The sequence below is a fragment of the Sorex fumeus genome, unplaced genomic scaffold, assembly GCF_029834395.1.
Source record: "Sorex fumeus unplaced genomic scaffold, SorFum_2.1 ptg000118l, whole genome shotgun sequence".
Classification (NCBI taxonomy): Eukaryota; Metazoa; Chordata; class Mammalia; order Eulipotyphla; family Soricidae; genus Sorex; species Sorex fumeus.
Genome location: NW_026606175.1, coordinates 20,001 through 26,273, shown reverse-complemented (window position 1 = coordinate 26,273; position 6,273 = coordinate 20,001). Strand labels below are relative to the sequence as shown.

Sequence of the window (6,273 nt, the reverse complement as noted above, 5' to 3'; positions counted from 1 at the left end):
TCATGCTTGGGTTCACGATCACGACCATCCCGTTATTCATCGATTGCCTCGAGCAGGCCCCAGTAACATCTCCTTCGTCCTAGCCCTGAGATTTTTTTTTTAAAAAGTGCCATATTCAAGGCTCTTTCAGAGTTAGGAGAATGAGACCCATCATTGTTACTGGTATTTGGCATTTTGGGTACAGCACAGGGAGTTTGCCGGACTCTGCCGTGTGGGCAGGTTACATTCAGTAATGTTTGGGTTACAGTCACACAATGATCCAACATCCATCCCTCCACCAGTGCTCATTCCCCACCACCAATATCCCTGGTATATCTCCCTTTCCCACCCTCTCTCTGCCTCCATGGCAGACATAATTCCCCATAATCTCCCTCTACTTTTGGGCATTATGGTTTGCAATACAGACTCTGAGAGGTTATCATGTTTGTTCCTTTATCTACTTTCTGCACACGTCTCCCATCCCGACCAACTGATTCCTCCAGCCATCATTTTCTTAGTGATCCCTTCTCTGTTCCAGCTGCCTTCTCCCCTTTGCTCACGAGGCAGGCTTCCAGCTATGGAGCAATCTATCTGTCCCGTGTATCTACTGTCCTGAGGTGTCAGCCTCAAAAGTATGGAACGCTGCACGAATTTGCATGCCATCCTTGCTCAGGGGCCATGCTAACCTTCTCTGTATCGTTCCAATTTCAGTATATGTGCTGCCGAAGCGAGCACCATCTGAATATTTGTAATTCACAGTATCACTTCACTTGTATGACTTGACATCCCGTTGTTCATCGATTTGCTGGAGTTGGGAGCCAGTAACATCTCCACTCAACCCTGTCACATGCTAGCGTAGCCCAATGGTGTATTGGGGGCTTTTTCAGGGGCAGGGGAATGAGACCCGTTATTGTTACTGTTTTTGGCATATTGAATACATCACTGGTAGCTTGCCAGATCTATCGTGCAGGGGGGATACTCTTGTTAGCTTGTTGGGCTCTCCGAGAGGGAGAGACTGCATCACTCTCTTCCAGAGCTTGGTTTTATAGTCTCTGGATCTTGACCGTTGATGAGATTACATGGTGCTGGGGACAGGTTGTGAGTATGACTGCCAAGTTACTGGAAAATGGGGAAATCTGAGTGGAGGAGGCCCAGCCCCGATCCGAGCAGGCTTAGAGATCTCAGCCCCGGGTCCCGCACACCTGGATTCCCCTGCCAGTTCCTGCATGCATGAGGCTCATCCAAGCATATGGAGAGCAGTCTTGAGCATGGCTGTGGCTGGGTTATGGAGGTTTTAAGGTGCCAGGGCTCTGCTCTGGGCGAGGAGGGAAACTCAACGCACTCCCCACCCCTTTCAAAGGGGCCCCAGTGAAGACAGCCTGGTGTGGGGAATTCACAGTGATTCAACTTTTTTAAAAAAAGTTATTTTATGAACTATCGAGAGACAATGACTGCTAGATATTGGATAGCATGTAAGAATCAATGGTATAGAAGGAATTCTGATTTTCTATTCCCTGGTGACTACAGGCAGAAAGTCCTTCAATCACGCTCGGTCTGTAGTCTACTCTCATCACGCATCTCCCATCCTGAGAGGAACCTCCCAACACCCTTTACTTGTCGCTCCCTTCTCTATCTGAGCTGCCTTTTCCTCTAGCGTGTGTGGCTGGCCTCCAAGCCATGGAGTAAGCCTCCTGGTACTTATCTCGGCTATTCTTGGGGGTTAGTCTCCTATTTTGTGACTTTATGTTCCCCAGATGAATGCCACTCAATGTCTCTTTTGCAAACCACAGCACTCAAAAGGAGAGAGAGAACCAAAGGGAATGCCCTGCCACAGAGGCAGGGTGGGATGGGGGGGATGGGGGGTGGGAGGGATACTGGGACCCGTGGTGGTGGAGAAATGGGCACTGGTGGAGGGATGGGTATTCGGTCATTGTATAACTGAAACCCAAGCACAAAAATTTGTAAGTCCACAACTGTACCTCGTGGCGTTTCACTAATGAAAATTTAAGGGAAAAAAAAAACAAACACAGAATCCAAGGTCCCTCTTGGTTACTTAGACAGGCCTAGCCAATGAAGAACTGTACAGTGGATGCATTTCAAATACATCTGAGTTTCATGAGTCCCACTGGAGCCTTTAAAGTCACAGGACAGATGACTCTCACCAAAGCCAAGTTTCGTCAATCTTGAGGTATCTCTTCTCAGAACACTCAGCTTTATGCTGGGGTCTGTTGGCTATTAACCCTCCGTGTTTGAGGCTTCATCGGTGAATTGCGCCTTTTCCTCCCACCAGAGAAGTTATTGTGCTCTTGTTAGTGCTGACCCCAGGACTATGGGTTCCCAAGCGCCGAGACGAACAGAGACAAAGACGTCATCATGCAAAAAGCAGTAGGAGTTTTATTCCAGTCTACTGGGGTCAACTATCTCACCCACACTGTTCTATTTTATTTATTTATTTATTTATTTATTTATTTATTTATTTGCTTTTTAGGGCTGGAGCGATAGCACAGCGGTAGGGCGTTCGCCTTACAAGCGGCCAACATGGCCGACCCGAGTTCGATTCCTCCGCCCCTCTCTGAGAGCCCGGCAAGCTACCGAGAGTATTCGATATGCCAGACACAGTAACAACAAAGTCTCCAATGGAGACGTTACTGGGCCCGCTCGAGCAAATCGACGATCAACGGGAGGGCCTTTACCTTTTTGGGTCACACCCAGCGATGCACAAGGGTTACTCCTGGCTCTGCACTCAGGGATGACTCCTGGCGGTGCTCGGGGGACCAGATGGGATGCTGGGAATCGAATTTAGGTCGGCTGTGTGCAAGGCAAACGCCCTCCCTGCTGTGCTATCGCTCCAGCCCCCAGAGTGGCATCTTGATAACAACCCCGACTTCAGGCACCAAGGAGTTCATGTAGGGTTTGATTACATAAGCGGTACATGCCTTATTGTTTCAGAAAGAAATCTTACTTGGTTACCAAACAAAGGTGTTTTGTCAAGTGTCTAAGGAAATAGTGGTCAGGCAATAATTCCCAGTAATAGTTTATGGTTCCATAAGCATCTCATTCCTTACGGTTAACAAAAGATAATTTTCTGGGGCACTTTAACTGAGTCATAGTGATTGATTGAGCCCATTTATTTATCAATTTATTTATTTTTAAATTTTTATTAGAGAACAGCGCAGAGTCTCCTGCCCCCGCGCCTGGCTGTCCTCGCTGGGGCCCCTTGGAGGTGGGCGGGTTGAGTTTCCCTCCCCGCCCCGAGCAGAGCTCCGGCAGCCGAAGACCTCCAGAACCAGCCACCATCATGCTGAGACCACTCTCCGCACACATGAAGGCACCGGCAGAGGAACAAAGGCATGCGGGTTCCGGGGCTGAGATCTCCAAGCCTGCTCGGATTGGGGCTGAGCATCCTCCACCCAGATACTCCATCCTCCAGTAAGCAGGTGTCACACCCACCAACTGACCCCCAGTGACATGTAATCCTGGCCAAGACGCAGAGACTATAAAACCCAGATCCCAGAAGCATCTTAGTATCTCATTTTTACTTTGGACAACCTGGCAGGCTACCTAACGTAACCTGCCCACACGGTAGAGTCTGGCAAACTTCCTGTGGCGTACCCAATATGCCAAATACCAGGAACAATGATGGGTCTCATTCTCCTAATCCTGAAAGAGCCTTGCATATGGGACTTTTGAAAATCTCAGGGCTAGGACGAAGGAGACATTACTAGGGCCTGCTTGAGGCAATCGACGAACAACAGGATTAGTGAAACACCATGAGGTACAGTTGTAGATTTACAAATGATATAGCCCATTTTTTGGACCCAGGAACTTCCCAGGTGGGTTCAGGTTGACTAGCTACGCATTGTTTTATTGTTGGGAAACCAAGACCATTTTAGTTCTCGTTTAGAACCTGAGGCCAACCTGATTTTTCTGATTTATGCCACCTGTCATGGGTTCAGTTTTGCCCTTCCACTAGTGTCCCTAATTTAGTTTTTTTTTAATTAATTTTATTAAATCACCATGAGATAGTTACAAGCTTCCATGTTTGGGTTACAATCACACAATGATCAAACACCCATCCCTCCACCAGTGCCCATTCCCCACTACCAATATCCCCGGTATAACCCCCCTTTCCCACCCTCCCTCTTCCTCCATGGCAGACACGATTCCCCATAATCTCTCTCTACTTTGGGGCATTATGGTTTGCAATACAGACCCTGAGAGGTTATCGTGTTTGGTCCTTTACCTGCTTTCTGCACACATCTCCCATCCCGACCAACTGATTCCTCCAGCCATCATTTTCTTAGTGATCCCTTCTCTGTTCCAGCTGCCTTCTCCCCTTTGCTCACGAGGCAGGCTTCCAGCTATGGAGCAATCTATCTGTCCCGTGTATCTACTCTCCTTAGGAGTCAGCCTCATGTTATGCTGTTTTATACTCCACAAATGAGTGCCGTCCTTCTAGGTCTTTCCCTCTCTTTCTGAATTTAGTCTATCTTTAACCTTTCCTTTGTGCTGGGTGTTAAGCCTAAGTGCTCTAGGCTTCATCAGTGAATTGCACCCTTTCTTTCTCGCAGAGAAGTTTACTGCTCTCTTGCTAGCATCCCTAATTAAGTTATAAGTGTGCTCGCCACTCTGCACTAAAGGGACCATTTTTACCATCAGCCCGTGACCTCCCGTCTCCCTGTCTCTCTGTCTCTGTTGGGGAGCCCTGGGGAGGTGGGCTGGTGGCTCTGGACCATCGAACACTCACACATCACAGCAGTAGCAACCCCACATTTTTACCTTGCGGACTCACAAGTTCCTTCTCTAAAAAACACATGACTAACACCTAACAATAAGGAACCACATGTAGATTGTTTGAACCCAAGGATCCACCAAGAGTTGGATGGGTAAAGAAGTTCTGGTGTCCACGTAGATGACGGAATAAAACTGGGTAGCCCAGAGGAAGGATGAAATTGTGCGACTGAGTCCTTGCAACTTGGGTAGACCTGGAGGGGGGGTTCGTATGAAAGGAAATAAATTAGAAGGGGGACAGACAAGCATAAATGTCATTGCTCAACTGTGGTCACTTCACTTGATCACTTGACTTTCCGTTAATCGTCGATTTGCTCGAGCGGGCGCCAGTAACGTCTCCATTTGTCCCTGTCTCGTGCTAGCGTAGCCCAATGGCGTCTGTTCGCTCTAGGAACACAAAGAGCCTCAAACCGATCGTTCATGATCTTCACGAAGAAGTCTGACCATCTGGTAGGTGGGCGGCCATGCGGTCTTTTGACATCCCGTGGAATCCAGTCAGTAATAGCTCTAGTCCAGCGGTCATCTCTAAATCTCATTACGTGATCAGCCGATCTGATTTTTGATGCCTTGGCAAACGAGACAGCGTCCCTGATTCTTGAGCGTTGACGGCCAACTTTATTCTAAATCAGGGACCCACGCTGCAATCATTAAATCAAGAACAATGAGGATAGTAAGAAGGTGGGTGGGAGTTGGACGAAATATCTGGACCTTGGGGGAGGGGTTTGGTATGGAAATAGTGGAGGTCAGAGACTCTAATATCAATTTGTAAAACAGGATCTGAATGAAAAAAATATATACATAAAATTTAAATTATGACATGAAATCCCATCATTAACAACATTGTATATCAGGGTGCCCAGAATGCTTTTAGAATTGTATCATTTCACTTCTCTCCTCCCTCCCCTTGATGACTTAATTTTCCTTGATTCAGTGTCTATAAGTGATTGATATATGAACAGGAAGACACTCATTTGCATAGCACCGCACTGTAGCATGGTCCTCCCGGTGTTAATTTAATTTGTAGAGTGGACCCAGCAACGTCTCCATGGTGAGACTTGTTGTGACTGTGTTTGGCATCTCGAAGACGCCACGGGGAGCTTGCCAGGCTTTGCCATGTTGGCGGGATACTCTCGGTAGCTTGCCGGCTCTCTGAGAGGGGCAGAGGAATTGAACCCGAGTCGGCCAGGTCCTCCACGTGCAAGGCAAACACCCTACCCATTGTGTGATCACTCCAACCCCTGTGCTATTTTGTGTACCACGACTCAATAATCCCATCTCTGTGTTTTGCACATCAACTGTGCTGATCACTTACACAGTCAAAATTGCAAAATCTAAGTGATGACTTCTTCCTTCTCCCAACTCAGCCCTTGGCATGCAAGCATGGCATCTGTACATATATACCTATGTTTGAGATCTGCGTCTCTTCCAGCGAATGAATGAATGACAGAGGGGCATGCTTCGAAGGCATTTAAAAGATTTTCATAACAAGAGAAGCAATCCAGG

At 47.6% G+C, this 6,273-nt stretch overlaps 1 non-coding gene across 1 annotated transcript; it reads right to left on the bottom strand.

Annotated features, from left to right (window-relative positions):
• Positions 1-607: 607 nt before the first annotated feature.
• On the bottom strand, positions 608-714 carry LOC130043240 (U6 spliceosomal RNA). The gene has a single exon (XR_008795355.1). It is a non-coding gene; the product is annotated as a U6 spliceosomal RNA (small nuclear RNA).
• Between the last annotated feature and the right edge of the window lie 5,559 nt (positions 715-6,273).